The sequence below is a fragment of the Chrysemys picta genome, chromosome 9, assembly GCF_011386835.1.
Source record: "Chrysemys picta bellii isolate R12L10 chromosome 9, ASM1138683v2, whole genome shotgun sequence".
Classification (NCBI taxonomy): Eukaryota; Metazoa; Chordata; order Testudines; family Emydidae; genus Chrysemys; species Chrysemys picta.
The window spans coordinates 52,312,145-52,336,717 of NC_088799.1; positions in this window are offsets into that span (position 1 = coordinate 52,312,145).

Genomic DNA, 24,573 nt, shown 5'->3' on the forward strand with positions numbered 1-24,573 from the left:
AGTTCCCTAAGCCTCTCTTCGTAAGTCATGTGCCCCAGCCCCCAATCATTTTTGTTGCCCTCCGCTGGACTCTCTCCAATTTGTCCACATCCCTTCTGTAGTGGGGGGACCAAAATTGGACACAATACTCCAGGTGTGGCCTCACCAGTGCTGAATAGAGGGGAATAATCACTTCCCTCGATCTGCTGGCAATGCTCCTACTAATGCAGCCTAATATGCCGTTAGCCTTCTTGGCAACAAGGGCACACTGCTGACTCATATTCAGCTTCTCATCTACTGTAATCCCCAGGTCCTTTTCTGCAGAACTTCCGCTTAGCCAGTCAGTCCCCAGCCTGTAGCGCTGCATGGGATTCTTCTGTCCTAATTGCATGCCTCTTGTCCTTGTTGAACCTCATCAGATTTCTTTTGACCCAATTCTCCAATTTGTCTAGGACACTCTGGACTGTAGCGAGGCGGTGGGACACCCCACAGCCCTGCTGAGGGCCGAACCTCTCCTAATCCCAACGTGGGCGGAGCCACCGGATCTGGAGGCTGCCCCTCTGAGGTCACGGCCCCGACCCGGAAGCATAAAGGCCCGCCTGCAGAGCTCAGTGGAGCCCAGGCCAGTGGAGAGAGCAGACGTCCATGGCCGAGCTCCCGCTTGGGAAACAGCCGCCGGCCGCGACCGGCCTGCTGACTCATCGGACCGGTCGAGCCTACCTCTCGCCAGGTACCCCGAGGAGGACTGGCCAAGCCTGCCCCGTGCCAGCTACCCCGAGGAGGACTGGCCAAGCCTGCCCCGTGCCAGGTACCCCGAGGAGGACTGGCCAAGCCTGACCCATGCCAGCTACCCTGAGGAGGAGCTGAGCCTGCCCTCCGCTACCTACCCAGAGGAGCCAATGCTGGTGGAGAGCACCGACGACACTAAGACAGCCCAGGTACCATACGAGGAGGAGTGTGGAAGTAGCCCGGGGGCAGCCGACCCCGGTCTGGCTGCTGCACTGCCAGAGCCGATGTCAGTGTGTTGCGGCCAGGATCCCCACTGACAGCAGCGAGTTTCCGTCGCTGCTAGGGCCCCGGGCTGGGACGCAGTGGAGTGGGAGGGCCTGCGTCCCCCCTGCCACCCACTCCTTGGGTGGCAGACTCCCCCTGTTTCCCCTGGCCTAGAGAGGCTGGGTACCTGATTGACTATTTGTTTGCTGCCCCACCCTGACCTAGGGCCTGGGCTATCCCAAACTGTTCCAGCCCCTGCTACAAGGCCTGGGCCTCTGACAGACTGTTTGCTTGCTGCCCGCCCTGACTTAGGGCCTGGGCTGCTATAGATTTTGCCTCAGCCCTTGCTTAAGGGCCTGGGTTTCGGACCTCTTGACTCAGCCCCTGCTTATGGGCCTGAGCCCCTAACAGTGTGCCTGTTGTCCCAGACTGCCGCTGGACCACAGCGAGGCGGTGGGACACCCCACAGCCCCGCTGAGGGCCGAACCTCAGCCCAAACCTACTACATGGACCCTATCCCTACCGTCCAGTGTATCTACCTCTCCCCCCAGCTTAGTGTCATCTGCGAACTCGCTGAGGGTGCAATTCATCCCATCATCCAGATCATTAATAAAGATGTTGAACAAAACCGTCCCCAGAACGGACCCCTGGGGCACTCCGCTTGATACCGACTGCCAACTAGACATCAGCATCCAGCCGGGGCCAGCAGCAGAGCTGCGGCTCCAGGGAGGAGGGGTAAGGGGGCCGAGCCTGGGGCTGCAACTGTGGCTGGATGTTGGGCCAGAATTGGAGCCATGGCCAGGCGCTGAGGCTGGGGGCAGGAGTGGAAGTGGAGCTGCACTGAGGCTGGGGGCGGGGCCATGCGTGTAGCTGGCGATGTGGCTGGGAGCAGGACCGGAGCAGAACTGAGGGTGGGGAGGGGATGGGTGGAGCTCCCTCCCTGTCTCCTTAGGGGCTGGCCTGGGCCCTGCTGCGCTCCCCTGTATGTTCCTCCACTCCACCCTAGGTGTGTGTGTCTCACACTTGGGGACCTTTGAGGTACAATTATATTTACTGTAATAGTGTTCATTCTCCTCCTCAGTTTAGAAATGTCCAGTACAAATTAATTAGCTTTTACTGGCAACTACAGAGGTTTGCTCAAGCATAGTAGTGGCTGAGAGGAAGGTGCCTGTGCCATTGTGTGTGTGTGCAGATGGAGCTGGGCATAGCCCGCTCAGCTGGGCATAGCATGCTCAGTTGTGTTGCTTTCTGCTTTCCTAAAATGTAACAGCAGCCTGATGGCCGTTCAGGACTGGGATGCTGGGCCTAACCCACAAAATGACCAGTCATGCCTCCTTGAGGCCCTGAACTGCCATGTCTCAGAGGGGTCTAGGTCCACATCCTTTGGAACTGCAACAATTGCCTGGGCATAGAAGAAGCTCCCATGGGGGAGGGATAGCTCAGTGGTTTGAGCATTGGCCTGCTAAATCCAAGGTTCTGACTTCATTCCTTGAGGGGGGCATTTAGGGAACTGGGGTAAAAATCCATCTGGGGATTGGTCCTGCTTTGAGCAGGAGGTTGGACTAGGTGACCTCCTGAGGTCCCTTCCAACCCTGGTATTTTATGATTCCCCCTTCCCTAGTGCACAAAATGAGACAGAATCTTTGAGTATAGGCCCTTTAGGGCAGGGACCATCTTCATGTTCTGTATTTGTACACTGCTTACCCCAATAGGTTCCTGGTCCATGTCTCAGGCTCAAGTACAAACAACTAGCCAGTGTCTAGCAATGTACATGCTCACCAGGGCCCTGATCCTGCCTGTGGATCCAGGCAGACATACCCATGCACCTCTTTCTCTTGGTTCCTTCAAAACAAAAAGTTCTCCTTTTGAACTAGCCCCACAGCTCGTTAACTCTGAATGCTGGAATTGTTGGAAAGGCTTCACAGCACGCTCACCCCCTAGAGCGTATGACTGGTTCGGCTCTATTTGCATTTGTATCAATTTCACATCAAAACAAAGTGAGAGAGAAGGGGAAAAACAAATCCCAGTCTCCATGGGCCGGTCACTAGCTTACTGCAGGGGCAGGCAGTGCAGCTAAGTTTTGTTAGCCCATCCCCTGCAGCTTGCCATCTTCATAGAATCATAGAATATTAGGGTTGGAAGAGACCTCAGGAAGACATCTAGTCCAATCCCCTGCTCAAAGCAGGACCAACCCCAACTAAATCATCCCAGCCAAGGCTTTATCAAGCCGGGCCTTAAAAACCTCTAAGGATGGAGATTTCCACCTCCTCCCTACGTAACACATTCCAATGCTTCACCATCCTCCTAGTGAAATAGTGTTTCTTAATATCCAACCTAGACCTCCCCCACTGCAACTTGAGACCATTGCTTCTTGTTCTGTCATCTTAAACCTCTTCCTTGGAAATGTCTTCACAGTTTCTAAAATGCCTGCAATTGCATTGGATATTTCAGGGATAACAGGGTGGTCAACCACTGGAGCAACTTGCTAAGGAATGTTGTTGGTTCTCCATTGCTTGGAGACTTTAAATGAAGTTTGGGTGTCTTGCTAAAAGATAAACTCCAGCTCAACTAGAAGCTATGGGCTTGGTGCAGGATTACTAGGTGGATTTCTCCAACCTGTGTTATGCAGGAGGTCAGAGTAGACTAACAAAATGGTCCATTCTGGCCTTCAAAGCTATGGGAGTGTTCTGAGGAAGAATCCCCAGATGCCACATTTGTTTGTTTTACCTCTATACCTAGTGCCCATTCAGGTCAAGCCTACATGTTGGCATTTATAGAAAGGGAGCTGGCAGCTCCATGGATTTGCTCTGCAGAGCTCCACCCATCTACCTTTGCTTGGCTCTTTGTGGGCCAATTTGGAGACAAGAACTCTGTTGGTGACACATCTATTGTCCTTGTCCTCTGCACCCCCTCACCACAAGATGATATTGTATCACCCAGTAATGCTGGGTATGTCTACACAGTGATAAAAGATCCACACCTGGCCCACATCAGCCGACTCAGACTCATGGGGCTATAAAACTGCAGTATAGATGCTCGGGCTGGATCCTGGGGTCTGAGACCCTGCCAGGGCAGAGGGTCCCCAAACCTGGGTTCCAGCCTGGGCCAAAATGTTCACACTTCAATTTTTAGCCCTACAGCCTAAGCCAGCTGACTCAGGCTCTGAGACTTGGTGCCACTGTTTTTTTTTTTTATTGAAGTGCAGACATACCCACTGAGACACAAGACAACAGCCATCAGGACTAATGAGCTCTCCCTCTTGTTTGATGTACTCTAGGTCCAGGCCCTCTTGCTGAACAGTTGTGGTGCACCAGAAACTCCCATTGGTGTGTGTGAGAGCTGTAAGGAGTCAGGATTTGGTCTAACGGGAATTTTAACAATGTGGTGCACATGAAGTATGGACTTCAGGTTTGGTCAAAGCATTCACAGGAATAAAACCATGGATTTAGTGATTAGTAGAATGGGTTGCAGTTTGTATGTGGTGAGGGATGTATATCTGACACGTCATGTGCCACCATAAAACCATTAGAGTAAAAACGGTGCAGTAGGCTTCTAAAAATGTCCACAATTGTCTTTGATACGTTCCTCTTAATAATAAAGAAGTTTGGTCTCCCTTACCTTGTTGTAATATCTGATATTGGTTCTTTACTCCAGCTTAGATACTCTTCTTGTCTTTATCTTTGTTATCTCTGTTTAAAATAAACAATCAAGAATAAAAAGAAAAATCCCTGTATGTGAATGACTTGAATACGCTCCATCTATCACCCCATCTCTTTAATTAAATGGATTTTTTTCTTTGGTCCTCTTCACAGGCTTAATTAGCAATTTGCAACACCAATTAAATCACTATCAGTTAATTCCAACCATCCCATCAGAGAGAGCCATTAGCTCCCTAATAATCTGGTTAGTATTGAAACACGTGTGTGCCTTCCACCCTAGAAATACAATAGTGATTTTGTCAGGTCAGTTTCCCTCAATACTGATAACAGCTGGCCCCTCCTAATGAGGGTGACAGCCAGTTCTGTCTCAGGGGCCTGTCGAGTAGCAGGAATTTGAAGCAGGGTTCAGCTTTCTTCCTAATGGTGAACCTTAGAGCAATCAATGTCCAGAGGCAGCAGGAAAAGCAGGGCTTGCCTAGTCAGAAATCTTGGCAGTTACAAATTTATCTCTGAATTAATCTCCTGAATGTATCCATGAGACGACCAGTAAGCAAGTTAGTCTTCTCCTGGGACCCCCGCCAAGAAACCTGCTGATCTTTCAGCACTGAAGTAAATGGGACTGCTCACCACTTTCCAGTTAAGCAAGGTCTTTGCTGGATCAGGCGAGAGTGTTTCCTCTGCAGTCACGCTGGGGAGCATTTATGGTAGGTGTAGGCCCACTGAAGTCTGTGAACTTGCTCATGTGAGTAAGTGTCCCCATCAGGTACAACTGGGCTCCATAAATGCATTACCGTTTAAGGTTTGTGCTTGGGTGTTTACCCCACTCGGCTGGTGAAAGGGTTAATGCGGCCAGTTAACCCACCTGGCTGTGCCTGGAGAGCAGGGGTCATTGGTGCAGAGAAGCTTTGGGAAGGGTCAGTCTCTATAATAGTCCTTGGAGCAGTGAAAAGATTGTAGGGGAGTGCTGTTGTTCTTCAGAAGGGGCAGGGAACTGGGGCCAGGGTACTTCAAACAAGGCCAGGGTGCATGGATGTTGTTTGGGCCCTTTGAACTCTAGGAGTGGACTGTGTAGGTGAACCTGAGAGCCCTCAGGCTGAAGGAAGATTGAGACTGATGACCAGCCTGGAATCACAGACAGTGGCGGAGCCAGAACCTCCTGAGTTGTGGTATTGGGCTTGATTTTGTGAGCTGAGGTGTCTGTTAATGAGTTATCCTGTGCTGGGGGTGGTGTTAGCTCAAGGGAGGATTGGGGGAAGTATTCCTGAGGAGCCCTGAGAAGGGGAAACTGCAGATGGAGTGACTGCAATGCTGCCCCCCAGCGAGGACGGGGTGCTCCAAGATAGTAACCCTATGACTGTTCATTTAAGTGTACACGGTGCTGTCAATATGGAATCTGGGTTAGGTTGTTTTTTTTTAAATGTAACCGTATCTCTTGTGAGAGACAAGGTGGGTGAGGTAATACATCTCATTCAACTGACTTATCTTGGTGAAAGAGACAAGCTTTTGAGTTCAAGAGAGCTCTTCTTCAGGGTTGTAGTTCTTGTTGACTTATGATACGTACATAGCCCCTGTCATTGTAAGGTGCCCAGATGCTGCAACCTCTAATATATTTATCCTCACAACACCCCTCAGGAACAGGGCAAGGCTATTATTCTGCACTTAATAGAGGGGAAACTGAGGCACAGGCTAACTGACTTACCAAGGTCACACAGGACATATGAGGTGAAGCAGGGAATCGAATCAGGTCTTCCAAGGCTCGTGCCCTAACCATTAGCTACTAACCTGCATTTAAATTGTGACCAAAGCCACAAGTGTAACGTGTTTAATAGTTATTGGTGAACTGTACAGTTAATTGCTTGACCATACTTTGGTTCATTATGAAATCTACTTAAAAGACCAAATAACCAATATCAATCAAGTTTATTGCTAAGCTAATAATAGTGTAGTATGGGGAACTTTCTGGGACGCCGTCTAGTGCAGCTTTGTTAAACTCACTTTACACAGAAGCTGTTTCCAGAGTGACTCATTTCAGCGAGGCGTCTTCATAGGACGATTTCACAAATTACAAAACTCTGCACACATCATTAAAATCCAGCCCATCAGTTTCCACTAGTTCCTCAACATGTTGGTCTGTACCCTCCCTAGATTTGTTTTGGACACCAGCATCCCAGGTACTGATCCATGACGATGCCTCCCCTGCTTGTGCCAGGGAAGAACATTTAATGTATTTTGCTTTTGACGAGTTTTCTATATGCTAATGCCAAAGCTGATGTCAGCTTCCCAACGCATTATGGGATACTTGGCATAAGTGAACAGGATTATAGAAAGACAGGCCAATTCAGGCTATGTTTCCGCTAGAAATCTCTCTCTCTCTCTAAAATGTTATATTGATATTGTGTTCTTTATGCATATTAATAGATGTGGTGTGATTGATAGATAATTTAACCTATCATGTACTGGTCAACACAGCTGAGTGACTCTGATTAATAACAAAACCACAGCACAATTGGCAATTTGAGACTCAGATGGCTGGTCAGGAGTGAGGTGCATTCACAGAAATGTGAGAGTTCGTAGTGGGAATTGTAGGGGTGAGGCAGGACATGTTGAATTGGCAGAGCTGCAAGGGGACGTTCCAAATTCAGTTCACTGCTATGAGCCCTTCGCTTTCATGGGCACTAATCTTGCCCACTGCTAATGCTTCAAAAATATTCTCTTTAAAATGTGGTATTCCTACAAGAGAGCTTAAGCACCTCAAAACCTCGAGTTTGCAAAGGAAGGAATTTAGCACCACATTAGTCAGAAGAAATCTTACAATGAAAAATTAAATATTGCTATTAGTAACGATGACATTGCTGAATCATGATGTTGATCCCCCCTCCCCCCGGTGGATTATATGAAGTATTGGATAAGGTTTTTCTCCTTACATTAAGTAGGGGGATATAATCTAGGTATAGATGTACAGTGAATCCTCAAGCACTCCATGTACTTGAATTTTTTTTATAGAAAGAAGGAGTGGTGGAATATGAAGGATGGCCACTGGGACATATTCTACTTTAGTTTTCTCATGTTCTGCTACTGCACCCATCACTCTGGTATCTGACCCTCCACAAGAGCATTAAGAGACATGGCTAACGTCTATCACAGGTAGGTCACAGAACCATAGGAGTAGAAGAGACTGCAAGGGTCACCTAGTCTAACCCCCTGCCAAGATGCAGGATTTGATGGGTCTAAACCATCCAAGACAGGTGGCTATCCAGTCTCCTTTTGAAAACCTTCAGTGAAGGAGCTTCCACAACCTCCAAAGGTGTCTGTTCCATTGCCCTACTGGTCTTACAGTTAGGGAGTTCATCCTTAGATTCAATCTAAACCTGCTATGTTGTAGTTTGAACCCCTTGCATCTTCAAATTCCTCTAGTTTGTTCTTTCTTCCTTCTCCTCAGATGGTAAATTGTGAAAGAAATATGATATTCAAACTGTAATTTGTATCTGTGTTTTTTTAATTAGAAAAGGCAAGGCCAGAGAAGCACAGCATGCAATAGATCACCAGTTCTCCTTAGACAGATACACTTAATAGTATGGAGAATGGTACTGGGTCTGTAATTTCCATGCAAATGGGGTGGTGCATTTTCTTAAGGGATAAAAAGATGGATGCCTCATTTTCTTTGCAATAATCCCATTCTTAAGTGTGTTCCCTAACTCCGTTCACGTATTTGAGAGAGGCAGTGAATAGTGGGTAGTGCACTAGATTGGGATTCAGGAATGGAGCTGGTAGGAAAACAGATTTTTCCATCTCACAAACTTTTTTGAGATTGGAGGGGGAAGGCTGCAAATTGGGCGAGGGGGGAAGCCAAAATTAAAAAACAAAACTGGAAAAACAAAATTTCATTTCAGGTCAATCAAAACATTTCACCTTGGTTTCAATATCTTTATAAAAAAAAGGGGGGGGGGGAAACAAATGCCAAAACAGTCATTTTGAAACCAAACCTTTTAGTTCCAAAATTGATTTCCAGGTTTTTTTTCCTAAAGGAATATTTGTAGAAATCAATACAATTTAAAAAAAATCAGTTTACTTAAAATGATGTTTTCCACAGGAAAAGTGCTTTGCCAAAAAGTTTTCAACCAGCTTTATTCAGGAGACTTGAGATCCATTCCTGGTTCTACTATTGACTTGCTGGGTGACTTTGGGTAAATCACACTGCCGCCTTGTGCCTCAGTTTCCCCATGTGTAAAATGGGGATGATGATACTGGCTGCTTGTGTAAAGTGCTATAAGATCCACTGATGGAAAGTGCTATGTAAGAGAAAGGCGGTGGAATTATTCTCTCCATTCAAAGCACCAGATCAGACAATTGTGGGAGGAGAGAGTCCTGCTACTGGGTCAGCAGGGATCCATCTGCAACATGCTGACCAAATACTGACTCACCGCACTGTCCAGTTCTGCCCCAGGGCTGCTTCCTACCCGGTGTCTCGAGTGGGTCCCTCTGGTTCCTCCAACTTGTAGGGATATTCACCCGCCGGTAGCCCTGGTAGCTCCAGCTCACCTTCAGCATCAGGCTCACAATGGCTCGGATCACTGCCTGGCTCCTCCAGTTCCTTGAGATACTCTGCGGCCGGCAGTCCTGGTAGCCCGAATCCTTCCTTAAGGTCAGGTTTCCCCTGGTCCAGGGCCTCCCCTAGCTTGGCAGCAGTGTGTGCAGGGAACAGCCAGCAGTCTGGATCTGTCTCCCTCCCTGATGCAGCCCTGACTAGGCTAAGGACCCCACTTTTTGTACTTCCTGTTCCACCCCTCCCCTTCCAGGGGGGTGGAGTAAGCTTGGCCTGGCTCCGCCCACTCAGGCAGAGAGAGTGGCTCATCACCTTCTGGTTCGGGGAGAGGCCACCCTGGCTCCCTACACTACCTATGCACACAGTAAGTCATGGAAAATATGATACCCCTAAATGAAAAAAGAGGTCAGGATGGCAAGAAAAATCCCACTAGGGGCCAATTGGCAAGAGTCGCGAGGTTATTTGAGCCAAATAGATATCCTTCTGAAAATGGAAATGCCACCCAAGTGGGGCCAATAGAAAGGAACATAAAGTGTATAATGAAAATATGAAGGGTTAAGAGGGGATGTGAAGAACAAATAGGCAAAAGCATTTTAAACTTGAACAATTTCTTGTTAGTTTTTATCAGAATCAGGAAACCTATGAGTGAATTGGCAGGCTATCTGGGAACAAAGTGAGCAATGAGGTCGGTAAAGGGCATTGCATATGATGTCTTTGCATCAGCCTTCTCCAAAAAGGATTCTGGGGAGATACCAGCCTTGGACTTGGGCTGACCATACTGCAGCCCATAGGGCTACCTTAGCCTTCATTATATTCATCTGTAATACAAGGAACCTACAGGACTGTATCCTGTAAGACATTAGCTAAAGCAAGTATGGGAGCTGGGTGTCTGGTCAAATATGGGAGCATAAGTATGGTCAAATAAAATAAACCCATGACCGTTGGCATAGATAAATGGCCTGACAGTTACCCGTGGCTTTTATGGAAGTAGGAATAGCTTGCTTCAGAGCAGGAGTTGAAGCCTAACGGTAAATGGTAACCACAGGAATATAAAAGCGATAACCGCAAATCTACTTGAGCAAGAGCTGATGGGTATGATAATATGATAATATGTCAACCCTATAGGATAAGTGCACCCCAATATTTTGAGGGTGAAGAAGTTAGATTTGGACATGGAAGGCTGAGCATTAGCGTGAATATCTACCATCAATCTTGGACAGTGAGGAACCTGGGCCATCGGATTCCTTTGGCATGCTGCCAGGTCCTCAAGGAAGGATATAAGTGTGCAAATCTAAGAGCATATGCAAAGAATGATGCCACAGATATCCCCAATACTGTATTATTCCTATCTGGTTATGTGGTTGGGAGTGTTTCTGGATTTCCCCCCGATTTTAGTAAAAGTCGAAGGCTTTACTTTGGCAAAGACACTCAAATTGAGGGCATATACCTCGAGGTTCACTGCAAGGTATTGAACTAGTTGGTTTTAGTTCTGTGCAACCTGATTCTTGGAAAGCTACTGGAGCAATGTATAAAACATTCTATTTGCGAATATCTGCAGGATGAAGGGGTGATCACGAGCAGCCAGCATGGATTTACCAAGCACAAATCATGCCAAACCAGCTTGATTTCCTTCTCTGACAGGTAACTGATTTGGTGGATAGGGGAATTTGGTGGACACAATATAGCTGGAGTTGAGCAAGGCTTTTGACACAGATCCACAGGCATGCTGATAAGTAAGCTGTAGAAATGTGGGCTTAACAGAACTACCATTAAGTGGATACCTAATTGGTCAAACAACTGCAAACAAAGAGTAACTATTAATGGAATGATGTCAGATTGGAGGGAGGTCTCAAGTGAAGACCAACAGGGATCTGTTCTGGGTCCAGTGTTGTTTAACATCTTTACTAATGACCTGGATATAGGAATAGGGAGCATACTGATCAGATTTTCAGATGACACAAAGCTAGGGAGATTGCCAATACTATGGAGGAGAGAGCTAAAATTCAGAGAGATCTTGATAAATTGGAGAACTGGGCTAGAGATAATAAAATGAAATTCAACAAAGACAAAGTAAGGTGCTATACTTAGGGAAGAAAAAACAAATGCACAAATACAGAATGGGGAGAAACTGGCTTGGCAGCAGCACTGCTAAGAAGGATCTGGGAGTTGTGGTGCATCAGAACCTCAACATGAGTCACCAATGTGAAGCTGTTGCAAAAAAAGCAAATGCAATTTTAGATTGATTTAACAGAGGCATTGCATGCAAGTCATGGGAGGTGATAGTACCGCTCTACTTGGCGCTGGTTAGGCCTCAGCTGGGGTACTGTGTCCAGTTTTGGACATCAGTGTATAGAAAGGATGTAGATAAACTAGAAAGGATCCAGAGGCAAGTGACAAAGACGGAAGAGGGATGGAATGCGAGCCATATGAGCAAAGCCTGAAGGAACAAGGTATATTTAGTTTGGAAAAGAGGAGATGAAGCGGGGACATGATAGTGGTCTTCAGACACTTGAAAGGCTACCATAGAAAAGATGGAGAAAAGTTGTTCTCTCTTGCCACAGAGGGCTGGACAAGAGTCAGTGGGGTCAAACTACAGCACAGCAGATTTAGATTAAATCTCAGGGAAATCTTCCTAACTGTAAGAACAGTAGGGCAATGGAACAGATGCCTTTGGAGGTTGTGGAAGCTCCTTCACTGGAGGTTTTCCAAAGGAGGCTGGATAATCACCTGTCTTGGATGGTTTAGACGCAACAAATCCTACATCTTGGCAGGGGGTTAGACTAGATGACGCTTGCGGTCCCTTCTAGCCCTATGATTCTGGGACAAGAAGCATTCTATTCTCAGCTCATTAATCAGATCAATTGGCAATCAATATAAGTATGATTAACTTTAAAGGATCGGATATCAGTACCTCATCTTTATTACCTGTAAAGAGTCAAAAGAGGAGATACTGGACCAAACTAAGCCACTTGCTAACTCATGCCATTAATTTATCAGAGTTGAACAACAAAGAGTAAGAATGAAGGATCAACTTTCAACCTAGGAAAAGGTTAACAGTGGGGTGATTCAAGGACTTATGCTAAGAGTGGCGTTTGATTTATTCGGTAATGATATAGGAAAAGGGGAGGGAACAGTGAGTTGGAAAAATGTGTCGATGATGCAATTGTTTCAGTTTGCACAGAGCTGTTGGATCACTTTAACCACACTAGGTGAGTCGGCAACCCAATGGCAGCTATAATTAAATGTTGACAAATGCAAGTTAATGTGTATTGGAAGGAATAATGCAACCAAGTCTTACACATTGCTGGGTTTTAAATTAACTGTAACCGCTCGGGAAGAAGACCTAGGGGCTATTGTGAACAGCTCACTGAAAACATCAGCTAACTGAATGGGAACAAACAGAAAAGCAAACAAAACATCATGATATACAAGGAATATTATTTCTGCTGCTAGTGCCTGGAGACACCATGGTATGGACTAGGACCCTGCTGTGCTAGGCACATTGCAAACCAAGAACCAAAAGACAGTCCAATGAAGGATAGAAAAAAGTACGCATAATGCTTTCAGATATACCAGAAACAGACATACCAGAAATTACCCCTGAAACCTTCTCTTCTTCCTATATCTTTGTTATAAAGCATGGCCACAGACCCTTAGCCTTTGCTTAAGTTGGTCTTAGAGCATGTCCCAAGCTTTGCTTACTATTATGATAGAGAGCCTACAGTATTTTTGACATACTCTTTAGATGGTTCAATGTGTTAAATATTTAAACACCAGCCACCAGACTTTGAAATTCTAAGTAAACCTCAGCTGGTGTGTAAGGCTTTTGACGGAGTGTTTTTATTTCCTTATCTATGTTAGTAATAAGCCCTTAGGCTATTAATGCAGAATGGATGCATAAAATCTAATTTACTGTTCAGTACTTGGGCTGCGAATTTATTTTTTGCATTTAGACAATGGAACAGTATTGATCAGTTTCACTTCCTGGTTTTGCATGCACAATGCTTATGTGGAGGTTTCTAACACTGCAGGGATGCTGAAATATATTTTAAAAATATTTTAAGGGATTTTGAAATAGTCTGAGAACAACTCAGATACTACGGTAAAGGGCAGAAGTATAAACCCCCCTAAGATTAAGATATCAATTTTTCATCCCCCCGCTAATGCCTAAAACAGGTGACAACCCCTTTTTCAAAAAGTAAAAAAAAAAAAAATGTCAAACTTACAGGAAGGAGCAGGAAAACAACAGACTAGAAACCCATGGAGAAGGAGCGAAATTACAGAATGGTTAGATTAAAAAAATATTTTCCCAATTTGTCTTGTGTCCTCCTTTCTCAGAACAATGTGTGTCACCTCCTGCCCCACAATGCACATAAAATAAGTCTATAGTTCTAGCATATAGTGACTCATGGACTATGGTGTCCCTAGAATTCCTCTGTGGAATTGCACCTTCATTATATACAGCTGAGGAGGTATTATTCCTTACATTATCTACCGAGCCAGCACAATTACCACTTAGGCTCTAGCACTATTTGGCTTCTCAAATGTAATGGGCAGATATGTACTGCAGCCATTTATGTGGCTTTTCCACCAATTTGTGACTGAAATTACTTTTTTCTTCCTTGAAAAATGTGTATTCACTGCATCTAACTTCTCTACTTTTTTGGCTGGCATGGTGCTTGGACGGAGGTGGCAATATGACATTGTTCTAGGGGGACTTGTGAACTGCTTCCTTCTGACATTTACCAATAATAATATTTTTTGCATAATCTGATACATTTTGAGGTTTGTTAAAGACCATTTTTCTATTAGTTTTTTATTAGGAAAAAGTCTCTGAAGAACACATTCCTTTTTCTTTTGTAAACATATGGAAAGTATTAAACTGCAATCCCCTTTGTGCGAAATATCTCGTGAACAGGCTTATCTACTTAATAGGGTAAATACATCTTCTTAGCTATTTGTTGTTTGGTTCAGAGGATCAGCAAGAGCCCAAAAAGTCTGTGTTAATTAAGTAGGGCATCCCACACATCATCTACAGCAAAAATACCTGTTGTCCTTAAGAGTACTCAGACTGTGGTCTGCAGAGAGCTGTTTGCTCATGTATAGTGTTGGTTCCTCCTCCTATTCATTTTCAGCTGCTTATTTGCATTAAAGAGACAGATAAAAAGTTATACTTTCCAGATATTACTCTTATCATGCTGAAGTCAGGGAGAGGCGGTGTGGCCTAGTGGATAGAGCATTAGACCAGGAGACCACCATTCTATTCCTGGCTCTGCTGCTGGCTGACCTTAGGCAAGGCATTTCCCTTCTGCCTTGGTCTCCCCAGCTGTAAAATGGAAAAATGATACTGACCTCCAACTCATTGTAGAAGTGCGCTATACTGAAATTGTGTTCTACCGCTTTAAATTCTCTGAGGTTTCCCGGATCCTACTTGCAGGCTGGCGGCTCTGTAGGGAAGCATGTGATCTGGGCACGTTCTTCTTCTTTTGTATGGCTTGGGTAGGTAGCAACAACTACAAATTTATATCTAAGTTTGATAGCCAGCACATTGCCACAGCAGTGAGGCAATGTTCTTCAGGCTCCCGGCAAAAGAACGAAGGGGACATTCAGATATGATGTGCTCTATCGTTTGTGCCTGTGACCACAGCTGCATACAGATGTTTGCCTCATTTTCCATTTAAAGAGGTTTTGTCCACATCTCCCATGAGATGTCCTGATGCAATTCAATCTGCACCAGTCTTTCCAACATAACTCAAAACCCAGTGGTTTCTCAACAGGATCAACGACAAGCTGTTTGTTTTGAGCAGTTGAAGTGCTCCATGTGGCTCTCCATTGAGCCTCAGCATCAAAGTTGGGTGTAAGGATCTTGATACGGTTCCATAGAGAGTTGTGGGATTTTAATCTCATCTTTGGCGGGTTCTGCAGGTCATAGTGCAGTGAGATCCTCATATTTGCATTGACATGATTAAGAAAAAAATAAAAAAATATATGGAGAAATACCTATCTCATAGAACTGGAAGGGACTTGAAAGCTCATTGAGTCCAGTCCCCTGCCTTCTCTAGTAGGACCAAGTACTGTCCATGACAGTTCCCCCTGATCCCTAAATGGCTCCCTCAAGGAGTGAACTCACAGCCCTGGGTTTAGCAGGCCAATGCACAAACCACTGAGCTATCCCTCCCCCTATTTAGTTATATTTTTTATATATTTTATTTGCATTTACATGATTAAGAAAGCGAGATGTCTGAGCAGCTCTTTTAATCTATGGATGCTGGATGTGCAATAGGACGGGGAGCCAGTCAACTGGAGTAGATTTGAGCATCCCTGATACTATGCTCATAGCATTATTGAATTGAGTGTCAAGAAGTTTAGTGTGACTGCTATGAGACCACACTGGTGTTCAATATTCAGCTGCAGACTATACCAAGGCAATTGTTGCAGTTCGTAAGGTCCGTGGACTGCAGCCCCATGATGGTCCGGCCAATTATCTGATAAGCGTGACATGCGACCAGACCTTATTGCGGATGTTCTCGAGATGTTCTCAAAAGGTCAAACACCGGTCCAGTGTAATACCAAGATATTTTGGATTAGCTTAGTGGCTGACGCTCTCACTGCAGAACTGCACATCAAGTTTGGTATTAGCCATTTTATTGTTCAGGTGGAAAGCAGTTACCATGTTTTGTTTGTTTGTTTGTTTTTGGATTAGGCCTACATTTCCAGCATTGGAAATAATTAATCATTGTGTTAAGATCTCGGGTTAGGGTGCAGCTGATGGTATGGAGGCTTTTATGCTTAACAGCTAGGGGTATATCATCCAGATACATGAATTTCTTTGACTCTGTTGCTGGTATATCTGCGGTGTATAAATTAAAAAAGTATTGGGGCCAGGACAGAGCCCTGAGAGGTGCATGAGTTAAGAGTTCTTAGTCTATTGATCTGGCCATAAGGTGTACCTTAAAATGGAGGTCGCCAGTCATTGCTGCCAAGAGGCGGATCTTTCGCCGGCAGTGAATGACGCAGGAGACCTTGAGGAAGAGGCCCTGTCTCCAGACAGTATCATATACCAAGGACAGACCAACAAGCGTGATCCTTGGCTTCAACTTAGTTGGAATCCTGCCTCAATGTGGCTGGTAAGTGAAGTTCCTCTTTGGGCAAAATCCTGCCTACCCCCCTGGGAGGATGTTTTCAATAATATCAGACAGACGGTGGAGCAGCGCCCATTCCATGAGCTTGCTGGTCGTTGAGAGGAGAGAGATGGGGCGGTAGCTGGCTGTGCCCTATGAGGGTTTCCCAGGCTTCAGTAGGGCAACCACTGTTGTCTGTTGACAGCTTGTTAGCACTTCTCCGGTTCTATGCATGGCAGTAAAAAGCACCGCCAGCCATTCCTGTCTCCATCTCCCCAGATTGTTGAAAAGCTATGGAGGAATGCCATTAACCCCTTCAGCTTTCCGACTTTTGGTTTCCAACAGCACAACATTGATCTCCTCGACAGACTATGGGGAAGAGAGTGGGGATTCCTCCTGGCATTGTTAAAAGTTTCTGTGGAGTTCCCACTGGATCTCCTGGCATGTAATCTTGTCTGTTGGCATCTTGCTGTTAGAAAGAAGATGAGAGGCAACAGCATTTGCTGTCACCTTTGCTGAGTGTTGTGTTACTGGCTGGGATCCTCCAAGTTGCCGCAAAAGAGCCCATGCCTTAAGGCTCAAATGGGTGAAATCAAGGCTTTCAATGGCCTCTTTCCACCTTTCCAGGCACTCTGAATTCAAGGACTCAAGCAGCACAGTGGCTTTATCTGGGTTGCCACTCTATTCATATTCCCTCAGGAGAGACTCGGATTCTTTTATCCAGCAGGGGGTGAAAGCCTTGCGCTGACCACGTGGGATGTACTTCTTAGCGGTTGATTTCAGGATGTTTGTAAAACGACCGAAGTTTCTAGGTATTGGTTCGAGCCATGGGATCCGAGGTGTAGCCGGGCCAGTCAGCCTTGCAGAAATTCCAACACGGTTTTGGCACAGACTGCAGAAGAGGCACTTCCTGGACAATCTGGAGGATGATTGGGTGGTATTGACTATGTGGGAAGTGACTCAGAATGGTTCTTGAGGTGGCCAGTGGGACACCTGCACTATTACAGGTCACAAAACACAGGTCTGGGTTGTGATCCGTTGTCCACCTTGCAGACTGAAAAGATTCAGAGTGCTTCAGATCATAGAACAGGTGGAGGTCATTCTGTGATCTGCTCCCCAGCTGTGTCATTTGAGCAGTATCCACAGTCTTCGTGATGGCTGTTAAAGTCACCTATGTAGATGGCCAGATGAGGAAGGGAAGGTAAGATGGGATCAGGCCACATGATGTTAGGTAGCTTGTATATGGTTACTATAATGATGTCTCTAATTCTAACGATGTTGATCTCTCTTCCACTGGTAGATGATTCTTTCAAAACTTCCACATCCTCTAATCTATTTTGCATGTACACTGCTAGTCATCTGAAGAAGTGAGGTACTTACCCACGAAAGCTTATGCTCCCAATACTTCTGTTAGTCTTAAAGGTGCCACAGGACCCTCTGTTGATTTTTACAGATTCAGACTAACACAGCTACCCCTCTGATACTTGATCTCTAGAGACACCCACAGCTCTCGTAAATGTACAGGAGTGACATCCCTTTGGCTCCACATGGGCCCAAAGGTCAGCTTACAGGATCAGGGCCCAATTCTGGGTCTGAACACAGGGGGTCTACCTAATTTTAAATGAATCATTTGAAAGGAAACAATTAAAGGGAACTATGACCTTGATAGGAAAAAAGATGGAGAGAGGAGGGCATCTTGTTAGAGATATCTGGGCCAAGAAGCCACCAGGTTATTAGTTCTTGCAATGTTATCACAAGTTTCCCAATATTTGATGGGGTTTTCCCCTCAACCCTCAGTTCCTGATCATGTGAGAATCTCAGTTTTCTCTTTTTGTTCTTAAAAAAGGAGAGTTTTTAGCCCTTGTGAGTGACGAGAAAATTATGAAAATGAAAATCCTCAGGTTTCAAAAACCTAGAATAAAAGGACCCCTGCATTTCTTATTTTAAAAATAATTGCACAACATTTCTGAGACTGACTTGTGGTGTTTGAAAACTTGGGGTTGCAATATTGAATGCAGAATACTGAGCTTTCTAAAATAATCAAATACAACTTCCTTTTATAGAGTGCCTTTCAATGCACACGGCATCCTGAGATGTACTGCAAAGCTAAATAATAAATAAGATAGAGAGAAATTAACAGCTGTGGCCAAGGGAGAAAAGATATATTTTCAGATGAGACTTGGAAAGAGATGGAGAGTCAATGAGGCAGAGAGATACAAGAGATGTTGGATCTGGGTCAGCTGTTTAATTTTGACCTTGGCTATTATTAGTCATTTGGGATAAAATATGGCTAGTGCCTCTGGAGTGAGCTCCATTTGCTTTGAATTACAAGAACCAGGAAATATAGCCCAAAAAATAACATCTCAGCCAGGTTCCTATGTTGAGGGTGTGAAATGGAGTGGTTTCATCAGTTCCAGAAAGAACCTCTCATCAGAAAAACTCTGCTTTTCTTGAAATTTGAGCTCAAACATAGAGATAATCTTTAAAAACCTTTAAAAGTGGTTGTGAGACTGTTACATGTTTGTTTTAAATGTTAAGATCCCGGAGCAATTTTGTCACACTTAAAAATCAGATACACACTTTTGTCTTGAAACAAAACATTGGGAAATCAGTTCCTCTTTCATTGTCTTGCTAAACTCTGAGTTCAGGCTTTCTGAATATTTCCTGTTAATAGATGCTCCCAGGCTGGCAGCTGGGAAGTCGAAAAAATCAGTTTTAGGAGACATTTCTCAACACTTTTCCCAAGGGGAGTGTGGTGGGAAATCACATTTTTGATATTTCCTTCTGGCTTGGGAAGAACACTGTTTTTCAAAAACATATATTTTAGGGGGATTTCCATTTTCTGGACAGTTCTAATACTCATTACAAACCCTCTGTACTTGAAATTATAAAATTACTTATAAAAGTTGACTCGGTTGAAAAACAGCAGGTGCGGTGTCACCCCTGAAATGGGAGTGAACTTACATTTTCTATTGCTTAAGTCCCATGGACCTGCTAATGTCATCAGAGCAGATGCTTCATGGAATGTTAAGAACAAACTATAAACTGATGCAGCAATGACGGGCACCTACTGTACGCTTCAAAATCTTCCTGGGTAACTTCTGGTAATCTTCTAGTGAGACCTGAGTGGGGATTTGAACCTGCGGTCTCCAACCTGAGTGAGTGCCCTAACCACTGGGATTAGGGCTGCTAGGTGGCAATGGCAGCACCATCTCTTCCTCTTCCAGATGTTTTACAAATGGCCGAAACTGTCATGTCAAATTCATGAAGTTTTGGGTCAGCAAAAGCTGAATTTTGTTGGTCCAAATTTTTATCCAAAAAACTTTGCCCAGCTGTGTTAGCGCCTGTCATCTGCAGGTCATCAGTCTTAGTCCTGCCCAACTCCACAGGTCTTGGAACGTCTGCCCTACCAAAGGCTGTTCGGTGGTGCCTATCTGAGATGAGTTTTAGTCCCTTGTCATGTGCTTTGCGTTGCTCTGTAAGCTCTTCAGGGCAAGAATTGTCACTAGCTGTACAGTGCCCAGCACAAAGGGGCCTTGATCTCATGTAGGTCCTCTAGCGAGACCTCCTGAGGCACAGGCCAAAATCAGGTTACTTGCTATAAATTTGGGAAAGTTGGTGACACACATTGGAGGGGCTGGAGGAGTTCAGACATCAGAAGACAAACCATTTGAAAAAAACCTTTTGATTATAGGGGCCAAAATCTGGTACTTTTGGGGGGCTTTTAAATTGTTGGGGTTGGCAGTACTGCATATATAAAACAACTAGTTTTCCAGAAAGAGCTGTTACTCTGGAGAGAGCAAGCCTTCTCTTGCTGAAGGGGCAGTCAAAGTTGTATGTATCTTGTGGGGTGTTTGTTTTGAGAGAACAGCTCGAAGAGGTGATGTTCATTTGGATACACTGTAACAACATTTATTTGTAGCCTCTAGATATCTCTGTGTGGTGTGCAGAGTTCCAGACAAGGTGTGCTCCCTGGTAAACAACAGAGACAAAGCTGGGACTCAAGTTGCATGGAAGGCTGTTTGTGTCTATAGTTTGTACCTCCTTTTCTTTCTTAGATGCTTCTTGCTTAAGATCGAGTGTGAGTCTATGTACCATACACTGTTCTGAGGTGGCCCTCCTAAAAATGAATAGGCAAGCATCTTTCCCCGAAGAAGATTTTCCTATAAAGGATCTCCTGTGGTTTATCAGAAGCACTTTAGAACATGGCTTTGCTATGCTTGCAGTATTGTTTGTCCCAAACATATAAAAATCATGAATCAGATGCTCCAAAATCATGAAACAAATGCTGAGCTCCTTTGGGATCTTGAAGGTTCATGTTTTCAAGTTTTTCTCCACTACTGGAAGGACTAGACTTGCTTTTTAAAACATGAATGATGAGATTTTTCTCATATTTGCATGACTCCTGGAGCTGGGCTTTAAGAAAAAACAGATATTGCAAGACTTTTGAAATCACAAGGGCTGGCAACACTGTTAACCGCTACTATTGCACAAGCTGTGTTCTATTCTCAGGCTTTGCACAGCTCACTCCGTGTGACTGCAGCTGCCACAGGCAGACTGAGGATAGAACACAGCCACTGACGCTAACTGCAATGTAACAGTTTTCATACAAAGTACATGGGTTGGCTGGATTGTGCTAAGCACCCTCATTCTCTTTGGTCAGCCCACAATGCATCTGATGCTCTACCAGGCAAAAACTGTGCTAGATAGGTAGGTCTAGAGTTAAGCACATTTGGAAATATTGAAAGATTTGTGAAGAACATCAGTTAAATGTTACATCCAACATCAGTTAGGGGTCAAATCAGGTTGTATTTGGTAAACAAGTGCTTTTCTTCTGGAGGTTGCCATGTTGTACTCCAGAATCTCAAATTTGGAAGTGGCTGGGAGCACATAGACTCTAGCTCTTATGGATGCAGTGACAACCCATGAGTGTCAAGGCTAAGTGTGTGTGGAACGGTTGTAGAATCAGGTCTCAAATGTGTAATTGTTTTTTCAAACAAATGCTTTATTTTTCTCTTTCCTCCCTTAAAAATACAAGTTCCTGTAACACGGCACTCCTGAGCAATCTAACAGTTACAAACTACCAGTCAGAGTGTCCAGGAGAAAGAAAAGACTCCGCCAGGAAAGATTTCATGATCTGGCATGTGAAAACCTTTTATAGTTTTAGCTGCGGTTCTTGTTTTTTCAGTGAAACAATAGCATGGAACAGTCTGTGGCTAGAGTTGGGTTTGAATTGTTCAGCTCAGTCAGGAGATCTGGTTTGATTAAAGTCTCTCAGTTCGCAGTCTTTATTTTCCTGCTCTGTCTCTTTTCTCATAATTGGGAGCATCTGACTATTTTCTTTCCCTGCAGGCTAGGTAATTCCCCACAAGTGGATTATATTTTTGACATGCTCACAAATATACATTTGCTCAGAGTGAGTGCCCCCTGCTACCACCCAATTGTGTGGTTTCATTCAAGTGAAACAAGTAATAACAAAAATATTCATCTCTCACTGCCTTTATTTTGCTTCTTTGGTGACAGAGGGCTGTCTGCAGGGCCGGCTCCAGGCACCAGCTTAACAAGCAGGTGCTTGGGGCGGCCAAGGGAAAGGGGCGGCACCTGCGGCAATTCGGGGGCGGAAGGTCCCTCACTCCCTCTAGGAGCGAAGGACCTGCCGCTGAACTGCCGCAGCCGATCGCGGCTTCTTTTTTTTTTGCTTGGGGCGGCAGAAATGCTGGAGCTGGCCCTGGCTGTCTGCACACCTCACGCACGCCAAGTGGCTAACGAGGGCATGGGGTTTTGAGAATGAAGCTAGATGTGGGGCTTGATACCATTCACTGTCAAATCCAAGTGAATAAGCCATGCCCAGCCCTTGAAACCTGGCATGACTTGCTGGGACTGGTGGAAAGGAGGTGGAGGGGAAGAGTGTGAGAGGCTGAGAAAAGAAGACTGAGGGGGGACCTGATAAATCTTCAGATACATCAAGGGTTGATTTAAAGAGAATGGGGATCAGTTGTTCCCCATGTCCACTTAAGGTAAAACAAGAAGTAATGGGTTTAATCTGCAGCAAGGGAGATTTAGGTCAGATATTAGGAAAAACTTTCTAACTCTCAGGGTAGTTAAGCTCTCGAACAGGCTTCCAAGGGAGGTTGTGGAACCCCATCCCTGAAGGTGTTTAAGAAAAGCTTGGACGAACACCTATCAGGGATGGACTAGGATTATTTGGTCCTGCCTCAGTGCAGGGGGCTGGACTCGATGATCTCTCAAGGTCCTTTCCAGTCTTACATTTCTATGCGAAGATTACCAGGTATGCAGAATAGTGGTAGCTGTGTTGGTCCCAAGATATTAGAAAGTCAAGGCGGGGGAGTTAATTTATTGAAGTTGGTCCAATAAAAGATATTCCCCCACCTACCTTGTCTCTCTGAGCTTACCAGGTATCACTGATATTCCATATGGAGACCCTGGTAGAGTCCTGAAGTCTTTCAAACCTTTCCAGCAGGGTTTTGCCCCCTTGGTTACAGTTTCATGTTAGTGCCTGGAGCAAAATGAGGGCCACTCAGCTAGTTCAGGATAAGCCTTTATACCAAAGGTCTTTTCTTTGTCTGCTGGACCTCTTGAACCAGATTTGAACAAGTATATGCCATTCCACCAGGATGTAGTACTTCTCTGGAGTTATTTACCTGTCCTGGGATCTACAGTAATTACCCCTGTAGTGGACCCTCGCTTTCCCGCTTGGAGGGAGGCTACTTGGCCTCACTACAACCTGCTACTGATTTTTTTTTAAGTTCCTGGGAGAAGCTTGGTAACCCTCCCCCATGAAGTAGAATACAATCCCTAGCTCACAAAGATACATATAACCTTTATAGATACACAAGTTTATGAATAATCTCAGTGCCCATATCATCTGCAATGTCTCAGTCCAATAGCTGTTTTGAAAGTTGCCACATTTCCAAGGTCTCACATCTGCCACAGTGCTGGCCTGGGGTTGTGTTACTCACACTTGGCCAGGGTTGGGTGGCTTTCATGTGTGAATGGTGGGTGACCCAGGGGGTATCTTTGCCAGGACCTCTGTCATTCCATCTACTACTGTATATCTGCATTGGGGAGTGACAGCTCATTAGGGTTAGCCATTGTTGAAGACAACGGTTACTGCCTTGAATAGAGAAGGAAGGTCCAGTGGATAGGGACCTCACCTAAAACATGGTTTCAATTCCCGGTTGTCCCATAAGAATCCTGTGTGACCTTGGGGAAAGTCACTTAGTCTCTCGGTACTTCCAGTTTCTGTCCTACTTCCCATTATGGACTGTGAAATGCTCACATACTACGGTGACGTGGGCCAGATAAGTACCTAAATAGACCCCAGTTCCATAGTTTGAGCTTCTGTGTGCAGGGACCATCCCTTCTTGAATCTCTGGCAAGTGCCTATCATCCAATGGGTGCTACCTCAGATCAGTAACAATAATGGTTCTCTTTCATTCTTTCGTCCTGCCAGCTGGGCAACTTCACCAGTAAAACAGGAAATGAAATGCCTTGAAAATAGGATGTAAAGGATAGTTTTATTGCGATGCTCTGTGAGACAATAAACATTGTTTGAAACATAAAGTGCTGCACTTTAGATGTTGCAGAAGCTTGTTTCTAAAGAAAACCCTCTGGGGCAAAGAATGTTGGCACTTTACTCCTCTGCAGCCTGTGATGGAAAGAAAAAAACATGCCGAAGAGGAAGCTGAAAATGTATTGGTCTGATTTGTTTCCCCTGCAAGTGAACAGCCGCAAGTTGTGCTACTGGAGTGTACTTGTTTTCATCAAACAGATGCTTAGCCCAGCTGAGTTTCCTACAATGAGAAACTGACCGCTCCAGGAGGAAAACAATGGCTTCAACAACCATATCAGTGTCAAAGTGAAACACCAATAAGAAAATGGAGCGCAGTGGCGTTGTTCCTTTGAATTACTCCTTGATCCCCTGGGGCTCAGGCAGGCGAGGCGGGGTGGGGGACCCACACAGGCTGCATTGTAGTGATAGTGTTTTAATTCTCTTCTCTTCCGTGCTTGGTTTATACTTTAACACATTTTTAAAGTCTTTTTTTTCTCCAAGGTGAAAGTCAAGCGGTAATGTAATGAAAAGTTGACAGGCATAGTTCTTTTTTAATAACTCTGATGTTGTGGAGCTTAAATTGGTTTAACTGGAGCTGAGCTGAATAATAAAATGAGCAAAAAGGAATCCACCTAATAAACTATGAATATTTTTTAATCTTCTTCGGAAAGGGTTCAATAGCTTTGTCTGAGTCCTGGGGAGAAG